The sequence below is a fragment of the Bubalus bubalis genome, chromosome 2 (genome assembly GCF_019923935.1).
Source record: "Bubalus bubalis isolate 160015118507 breed Murrah chromosome 2, NDDB_SH_1, whole genome shotgun sequence".
Taxonomy (NCBI): domain Eukaryota; kingdom Metazoa; phylum Chordata; class Mammalia; order Artiodactyla; family Bovidae; genus Bubalus; species Bubalus bubalis.
Window position 1 is genome coordinate 67,334,398 of NC_059158.1, and position 10,044 is coordinate 67,344,441.

Below are 10,044 nucleotides of genomic sequence, written 5' to 3' on the forward strand. Positions count from 1 at the left end.
GGAGGAGGGCAGGGACCAAGGGAGGGAGGGGAAGTCGGGCTGCGGCGGGCGGAGCAATCCGAGGTGGCAAGGGATGCGACGCTCCCGCCGCGCCCCACGCCGGTTTCTGCGGCCGCGAGGTGCGGTGATCGTGAGTCCCGGGGCGCGGGCCTCTGGGTGGGGTACCGGGCGTGGTGCGGAGTCGCAGGACCCAGCGCTGTCTCCTGGCACGCGTGACTGTAGGGGGCGCTAGGGGACCTTGGCTGCGCAGCGCGCGCCCAGGCCGAGCCTCCTGGCACTGCAGGAGTTGAGCTGGAAGGGGCCAGGGCTTCGCCTTTTAACCGCGGTTGGGGCTTCAACCCTACCGACCGCACGCGCCCCACTATGAGCGTTGAAGCTCCTCGGCCTGCCCGGGTGGCCCAGAGGCCAGCCACAAACCTGGGCACAGCATGGACTGCGAAGGAACTGTCCTGAACCTTCGTTGCTAATTCAGCACTACACCTGATTTGGGGGTTAATAAGCAACCACTAGAAAAATTAACCAGGGAGCCACACACACACACACACACACACACACACCACTCCCTGAAGGTGCCCAAGATACATTTTGGTGAAAAAGACGTTATAGTATTTAGGACTTCCTCTTTAGTCCGGGCTGCTTGCTTGAAGCAGTGGCTCTAGCTGAAAGGCAGGGAGGGGCAGACGATTCAGGTTGTGGCTCGGTTCAAGGGCTAGGTTGGGGTAAGCAAACACTGACTTGCCTCATTTCGACTGACTCTTCCCTCCGGTTCATGATGCTGCCCCTTTCCACACATCCGCTCAGTTCCACGGGATACACGAGCCATCGGGGCTTAGGTCAAGACGACACCATAATGAGCCTCTGAAAATGTGCTGGGGAACCACAGCACACCACACGAAACTGGGTTTGACTCTCGTCCTAATTAAGCCAGGTGTACCTCAGGTTTCTTTCCAGTGCAGCTGGATAGCCATAGATGATTAGGGTGGTATTTGCAGGAGATGCAGGTCTGGTTATTAGTTGGGTTTCCCTGGTGGGGCAGATGGTAAATAGCCCGCAGTGCAGGAGACCAGGGGTTGATCCCTGGGTCGGGAAGATCCCCTAGAGAGGGGAATGGAAAATAAAAACAAAAGAAGAAAAAGCTTTCATCAAATAGTGTGTGTGCGCGCATTAAAACCATATTGAAATAGTACCTCTCAAGTTGTAAAAGTAAACACATGATGAAAATACTCGTTCATTTACTTAGCATACTAATTGAGCAGGCATTTTGCCAGGCCCACAGGATGCCACAGTAAACAAGACAGGACAAGTTTTCAGGAAAAATTTCAGCTAGGTGGTAGACAGACAAATGTTTATTGACTGGAAAAAGATCTGGATGTCTTAGGGACACTTAGAGTTGAAGGAGAAGTGTTAGGCTAACCACTTTGAGAGAAAAGATGAAGGGCAGCAGGGCCAGGGAGAGGAATGGGAAGAGACGGCCTTTGCTGGAGTGGTTAGCGGCCCCCACGCAGGATAGTACCATAGGAAGTTGACTAGGGAGGTGGGGACACGTTGTGAACCTCCTAAACCAGTTTAAGAATTTTTAATTCTATGCTGGAGCTAGTAGGCAGCTGTTGGAGGACTGGTCTTGGTCAGCTGTGGGTTTCAGAAGTGTGAAAACTGAAGACAGAAAGCCTAACTTTGCAGGCTACTGCAGTAGTAAGTGGTGAGATGAGAGTGGCCTGAACTAGGAAGGAGCAGGAAAAAAGAGTTTCAAGAGATAGCTGAGGATAGAACCCAACACAGAATTTGGTGACTGGGGCTTCCCTAATGCTCAGTGGTAAAGAACCCACTTGCCAATGCAGGAGACAAGGGTTTGGGTTTGATCCCTGGATCTGGAAGATCCCCTACAGAAAGGAATAGCTATCCACTCCAGTATTCTTGCCTGGGAAATCCCATGGACAGAGGAGCCTGGCAGGCTATCTATAGTCCATGGGGTTGCAAAGCGTTGGACACAATTTAGCAACTAAATAACAACAGAATTAGGTGACAGTGTTGGTAAATCCGAATGTGGGGCTGAGACAAAGGAGTCAGGATGCCCAAGTTTCAAGTTTGGGATCTGGGAATATGATGCTAATTCACAGAGAAAAACACTGGGGGAATAAGGTTATGCATGTGTGTGTGTGTGTGTGTGTGTGCGTGAGAGAGAGAGAGACTGTATGGAGCAATGGTAGATTAAATTTTAGACAGGTGGAGTTTGAGATATTGTGCAGTGTTAGTATATTCTAGCCAAACCCAACCCAATTATTTTTACTCTTCTCTCAACAGATAAAACAAGGGGACTAGTAATCCTCTCTTATTATTTTCAATAAGGTAATTAAAAGGCAAATAACGGTGAGTGATAAATCTATTGTAAGCATGAAATGAAATGACTTCCAGAAAAGTAGCTCTAAGGACCCATGGTAAATGTTCCTGCTGTTTTTCCACTCAGGGCATATTTGTTTCTGGGTAGACTGACATGCCAATTTCAACCCAATTCTACAATTAGCTCATCATTCTGAAATAAGCAATACCTCTAGCTTGCTGCCACAAAATTTCTAGTTGAGACCTAAAGAAGTGTTAGCTGCTAAGTCATGTCTGACTCTTTGCGACCCCATGGACTGTGTAACCCCCCAGGCTCCTCTGTCCCATGAGATTTTCCAGGCAAGAATACTGGAGTGGGTTGCCATGCCCTCTTCCAGAGGATCTTCTGACCCAGGGATCAAACCAAGGTCTCCTGCATTGCAGGCAGATTCACAAAGTTTCTAGTTGGACCTGGGAAGCAGGTATATCAAAGGTCCTTCTACTCACATCCTCCTGGCGCCAGGGGCATTGGAGCCACTGATATGAACTCTGACCTCTTTCTTTCCCTTCTTTCACCAAAATCTTATGCAGTGAAATTCACTCAACACAATTGTTTCACAGGGTAATTAAGAGTAGTGGCCAGTACAGCATTTGATGAGGCAGGAACTTATTTCTATGTGATTATGGTTATGATTTCATGACATTTTCAGAAACAGCCATATATGACCTTGTCCACTATGGTAGCCCCAAGTTTTTTTCCTACAAGGCTTGGAGACCAGTTTACTTTTCCTAAATCAGGAGGAATAAAGGGTATTTAACACTGCTGTGACAGAGTCTGAAGATACTGCTGTCTCCCCAGTCAGCAGTTTTGCTGGCAAGTGTGAGAATCAGGTGAGGGGTGGGGGCAGGATGAGAGAAGGACTTTTTAAAACTGTTCATGCCTATCCCACACTCTCAAATGAACTGAAATAGTCATTCAATCAATGTCTCATTGATTAATATGCTTCAAGTACCCACTGTGTGCTAAAAGATGTGTTAAGGTCTCAAATAAGCATAAAAGATAAAATACAAGTGATTTTTACCCCTGGTAAGAAATCCTCCCCAGTAGAGAAGATTCCTATATAGGTTCACCCAGTTTCTTAGCTGTTATCAAGAGTATTTCTCCTTGAAAGACTCTCTTCTCATGACACTTTTTTGAGCTCTTTCCCTCCTTCTCTCTGACCACTTTTGAGTTTCCTTTACTGGCTTTTTTCTCTCCCCCCTACGTATTGCGAAGCCCCTGGGTTCCATTCTGAGCCCTCTTTCCCTCCTTCTTCTTTAAGAGCTCTAACCTATTTCCTGTGTCTTTGAATACCAGCTAAATAATCCCACTAAATACCATCAAGATTCCCAAATTCATGTCTCCAGCCTAGACCTCTGTCTCAGCTCCAGAGTCTTACTGCCTACTTGACGTCTCTGCTTGGATGTGTAATGGGCATGGTACGCATAACTATCTAACACTGAATTGTAAGCCATATTTCAACTATTTCTCTACCTGGTCTTTCCTGAAAACAGTATCTGCCCAGCAGTTCAGTCTAGAAATAAGGAAAGTAATTCTTGAATCCTCCCTCTCTTCTTCTATTCCCTACATTTAATCCATCAGTAATTAAGTCCTGTTACCAACCTTCAGAAAGTATCTCCAGCTCATCTGTTTGATGAGCTCCTTCTGCCCTGCTATTACCCTCTTCCAAGTACAGTAATCTCATCTGAGCTGTTCCATAACCAGAGACCTGATCTCCCTATTTGTCCCTCCCCACATCATCAATTTTCTACACAGAAACTAAAGTGAAATTTTTAAATTCTAAATCAAAGCATGCATGCTACTCCCTTGCTTAAGTCTTTTAAATAGTTTCCCATCCTCTTCTAGTACAAACCACATTTAACAAGGCCTCCAAGGACTGGCCTCAGATCTGGTCTCTGACTTCACTGCCAGCTCACTGGGTCACAGGCCCCAGATTCACTTTCTTCACCCACATGAATGGGTGAAGAAATCCTTAATTTCCTTAAGGGCATCAAGGTTCTTTTTTTTTTTTCCCACCCTCTGGGCCTTTACCGATATTGTCCCCTCTGCCTGGACACACAACCTCTGACTTTTCATATGCTTCCTCTCTTCCTTCAATCTCAGCTAAAAGGTCTCCTTCTCACAGACAATGTTCCTGCTCACCCACTTAAAATAGGTTATCGCATGGCAGACCATGCTCTTCGTTCTCTTCAGAGCTTTTTATAGTCACAGATGCCTTTCTGTTTTCGCTTTGTCTTTCTCTCTAGAGCACGAAAGCAGAACATGAGTCTTGTATTGTTACGCAGTTCACCTGACCTGCTGCCTGACAAACAGCAGGTGGACAATCAGAAGTTTTTTGAATGGTTCTTGATATGATTTGGACTTCTTACATCCTTATGGTAATAAACTGAGAGACATCTCATATCCAGATTTCTCTCATCTCATAACCAGATGAGAGAAATCTGGATTTTCACAAGTTTTTGTTCATGAATTATTTTACACAAAACGGTGTCATTTGGCAGACTCAAAGATCACTATAAAACATGGGTTCTGCTCTCAGTCAGATTTTAATTTATTAGGAGAGAGATGCTACAATTTAGAACCAGAGGATATAGTCCAATAGAGAACTAGAGAATACAGTCCAATGTGAATGTCGTATATCTGGGGGAAAGAAGGAAGAGCTGGTTGGTAACAAATGATGTAGATATAAAGAGCAGCGTTGGGACGTTAGTTTGGGTAGAGTGTAGAACAGGGAAAATGAAAGAATTGATATAACAGACTGGGAAAAAATTGACACAAATTGTCAGGTGCAGTTCATATGAGGAAGTAAAATCTGACGCATGTTTTTAGGCCAGAAAACGGTAGCATCAAGAAAAAATAAAGGAAAGAAAAAAAGCAACCAGAAAAAGAATTGGAACAGGGAAGGAGAGGAGAATGTGTTCAGATAATGCTGGCTGGGTTCTAGAGATAGGTCTGATAGACATGTCTGACAAGTAATTTTCAGGATTTTTTTTTTAAACTTTTAAACTTTTTCTTTAATAGATATTTTTAAATCAATAGAGTAAAGCTTGTAACATGTAAAACAATTAGTGAAGCATAAAGAAAACGTTTGTCATCTCTTCCTGCCTCCCTCTAACCCAATCTTCTGAAGTGCTACCTTTCTCCCAATACAATGACTGCCCCCACTGCTCCTGGGGGATCTGAACTAAGACGTAGGAGATTTTTTCCTACAGTAATAAAGGTCCCAATGTGAAACAAGAAGCTCTTTTATCCTGATATGTAATAATAGTCCAAATATTCTGATGCTTGAATATAAATATCAATGATCAGATTGTTTTTTTTTAATTTTATTTTATTTGTAAACTTTACATAATTGTATTAGTTTTGCCAAATATCAAAATGAATCCGCCACAGGTATACATGTGATCCCCATCCTGAACCCTCCTCCCTCCTCCCTCCCCATACCATCCCTCTGGGTCGTCCCAGTACACCAGCCCCAAGCATCCAGTATCGTGCATTGAACCTGGACTGGCAACTCGTTTCATACATGATATTTCACATGTTTCAATGCCAAATTGTTTTAAAAAAAAAAATGGAATAATGTTCTTTTCATTATATGGGTCCTGAAGTCTGTTGAGAAACTGGAAAACATACCTCAGAATCCCTACCCTGGAATGTTTATCCAAGGACTCACCCTCCACTGGTGGAGGGCTAACCTTGCCACACTTACGGGTTGCACCTGTTTGCAGATAAGCACGTTTCCAGGTACCAAAGAAGTCCTCAGGAGGAGTGAAGGACACAGGTGTTGGCAGGGAAGCTGCCAACCTTCTGAAACTGCAGTGTGTTGGGGGATGCTCTGGGAGCTCAGCTGGCCCAACGGGTGGGGCATCAAAGGTGTTGGCAACAACTGCCAATCAAAACCTTATATGGTCTGTTGGTTTTACACACTTGGTTTTTAATCTCTTAAGCTTTCTGTGGTTGGTTGGGGAAAACAAGTGAATGTGAGTAAAGCACTCTAATATAGTATTTAATACATAATCAATACTGAAAAAAATATAGCCTTTTCTCCATCCTTCTCTTTTAACATCATCATTAATGATGCAATCTATATAGAAATAAATTGTCGTTGTTCAGTCACTCAGTCATGTCTGAGTCTTTGCTACCCCATGGACTGTAGCATGCCAGGCTTCCCTGTCCTTCACTGTCTCCTAGAGATGGCTCAAACTTATGTCCATTGAGTGGACGATGCCATCCAACCATCTCCTCTGTCACCCCTTCTCCTTCTGCCCTCAGTATTTCAATTACCAATAGAAATAAACTATGTATAGAAATCTGAGTTCAGTGTCAATGACTCATGTGGAAGTTTGTCTAAGTGAATAAGTGGCATTTTCTATCTCTACTTGCTTCTGTTTATTCACTCATCCAACAAATATTTATTGAACACCTGTTATGTATAACTAAGAGATGCTATGCATACCATGGCAGACGGATTTGGGATCTTTATCCTCTTGATACTTTTATCCCCTTGACACCTTTCAATATATCAACATACATAAGCAGATATATATATTTTTTCTATAGCTATGAATATGTAATTTCCCTCTTGGTGACCCCTAATGGCTCCTCCCCCAACTCAACCGAATTAAATTAGAATTTCTTGCCTGGGGCTTAATACCTTCCATGTTTGGTCTCAAAATAACTTTCTTCTAGCCCATCCCAAACATCACCTATTTTTCCTTCCCTCTGGCAATGTCCCATGTCTCCTTTAGGAAATTAACAGATCAAGAAATAACAAATTGAGCCAATAGGTACCAAATGCCACACAAAATGGTGTCTAACAGAGAAATCCAACAGACAAGTTTCTTCTGACTGGATTGTTTGGGGCAAATTTTCTGATGTAGAGGGACAGTTATGAGAAATTTCATTTATACCAAGTCTTTTTACAACTCCTGAAACTATTGATACTTTATAACTTTTTAAACTAGGTCTATTTCATGCTTCAGTTCAGAAGAAGAAACAATTGCTTCTTTTGTTACAGGGTATAAAGGAGCTGGTATAAAACCATTCTCCCCTCAGAGCACATAGTTATTATGTGACAACATTTTATCTCATGAGAAATCTGATCTGGAAGATTAGATTTGTGCAGTGGAATGATTTAACAACTGATCCATGAAAGATATCAAAGGTTCACAAGACACACAGATAGTTTACAGCATCACTCTCTTCTATTGTCAGAGGTCAGAGTCCATGTAAATGGGCTATACAGGAGGATCTTATCTGAAGCCTTTCATACGCATGACCTCATCTTGAAAAGCCGAGTTCCTAAGCATTTTAGAAAGAGACATGGTGAATAAACAGTGTAAAATTGGTTAATCATGGGTAAAGTTTTATCACACAACAAACATTTATGTACACATGTCCCAAGTACTCACTCTGCAGACACTAAAGAAGTTGAAGATGCGCTCTTATTCTTGAATAGCTGGCAATCTATTTAAGCAGACAACACACACAAACTTCAAACCAGAAAACGATTTCAAAGCAACGTACAGAATATGTTTTGAATATAGCAGAAGTTATATGATACAACAGTGATGCTTTCAGGAGAGCAAAATCTTTGGCTGTATGACTAAGGGAAATAAACTTAGTTTAATCCTACATTTATCTTTCTTTTGCTTTGTTTCCTTTTTTTAATCAGAGCAAACTGGAAAAACACAGACTAGTCTTGGTAGACTAGATAAAAGAGGTAAGAGAACATAGAAAGAAAAACACCAATACAGTATACTAACGCATATATATGGAATTTAGAAAGATGGTAACAATAACCCTGTGTACGAGACAGCAAAAGAGACACTGATGTATAGAACAGTCTTATGGACTCTGAGAGAGAGGGAGAGGGTGGGAAGATTTGGGAGAATGGCATTGAAACATGTAAAATATCATGTATGAAACGAGTTGCCAGTCCAGGTTTGATGCAGGATACTGGATGCTTGGGGCTGGTGTACTGGGATGACCCAGAGGGATGGTGTGGGGAAGGAGGAGGGAGGAGGGTTCAGGATGGGGAACACATGTATACCTGTGGCGGATTCATTTTGATATTTGGCAAAACTAATACAATTATGTACAGTTTAAAAATAAAATAAAATTAAAAAAATAAAAATAAAATAATAAAAAAAAACATTAGACACTAAAATATCATCAGTAAATAGGAGGAATGCAAACAGTAGAAAGAGGCTACATGGCTTTGTAAGGACAATAGTGCAAAATAAGAGAAAGAATTTAATGCAGCAAAGTTGCTGAATTATTTAAAATCCCAAAGAAACGTTGGGAAGGTCATTCTAATTTGAATTAGTAAAATACAATGAATAATACTAGAAATACAAAATTTCAGTTTTATCTCATATCTATGCATTGGAAGTCCAGCAGGCAGCTCGGATGTTCTATTTTGGGTACATACTGAAAAGCTTTGTTTATAACAGTTGCACAGTATATTGACCCAGTAAAGTAAATTTCCTCTGTTTATAGAAACTTGAAAAACTATTTTGATTTTAAAACCACATGTTGTTCATAAGGAACTCGTTAGATCTGTGGATGAAAGTGAAAAAAAAATCAATCTTAGACTCATCTTTTTTATTACTGTCCAAAATATTGGTAGTACTAATTCAACACAAAAATAATTTCAGCTTTATCTCATATCTATGTATCTCAAGTATATATATACACACATATGCACACATATGTACACACACACACACATATTTGGTGGATTGTAGAGCTATTTCTTACCCTTTTCATTGCTTTACATAAAAATCAGCAGACTTTTTAAAAACCAGTTTTAGAAACCATACAGGGATTTATGAGACAGGAAACTGTTCGTGGAACTGCCCTTGTATATTTTATAGCTTTTTTGTTATTGAAATGAAAGGGTCCAATTAAATTGTCACTAAAGTTATTTCCACTCCCCAAATGTTATTGTCTTAAGTTACCATATACAACCAGAGAATCCTATTCTTTCAGAGCCTGCTGCTGCTGCTGCTAAGTCACTTCAGTCGTGTCCGACTCTGTGTGACCCCATAGACGGCAGCCTGCAGTAGGAATCAAAAAGCCACACACAGACAGATAAGCAGATAAAGGGCATTCAGGTCAATTGCTAACTCTATTCAAGAAGGTGAAATAAGTAAGCACAAGGATAAAAATATGCATCTTGAATAAATGCCAACATTTATCTCTCTATATATCAATAATTGTATATCTTATCTATCATTTATATTATCATATGCTGGCTTAAGTATATGCAAATAGAAAATTTTAACTCCTATATATGTGTCTTTTGATAAATGGCCAAAAAGTAAATTGTGCTTGTGTGTGTCTTTACAAATTTACAAAATACATTTTCCAAGTAGCACTGAAGTGAAGTAGATATCAGTAAAGCTTGTATGGTGCAAAAGGAAATAATACAGAATGCAACATGGTAGCTAAGACTATATATATTATATATATATCTGAATTTAAAAAGTATAAACACCATGGAGATATGATTTTTATCAGAGGCCTTATCTGGAATTTCTTCTTAGCAAGTAAGATCACTACAGCAAAACTCAGAGACAAAATGTCAAAAGACGTCTAGGCAGGTCACAGACAGGCCTCAGGGGCAGGGAGAACCACAAAGACAGAGCGTTCCTAGACTAGTA

At 41.2% G+C, this 10,044-nt stretch overlaps 1 long non-coding RNA gene across 1 annotated transcript; it reads right to left on the bottom strand.

Moving 5' to 3' along the window:
- Positions 1 to 363: 363 nt before the first annotated feature.
- Positions 364 to 7,976, bottom strand: LOC123465194. The gene is made up of 3 exons (XR_006640322.1): positions 6,087 to 7,976; positions 935 to 1,095; positions 364 to 828 (listed from the first exon to the last, which is right to left on the bottom strand). It is a non-coding gene; the product is annotated as an uncharacterized LOC123465194 (long non-coding RNA).
- Positions 7,977 to 10,044: the final 2,068 nt, after the last annotated feature.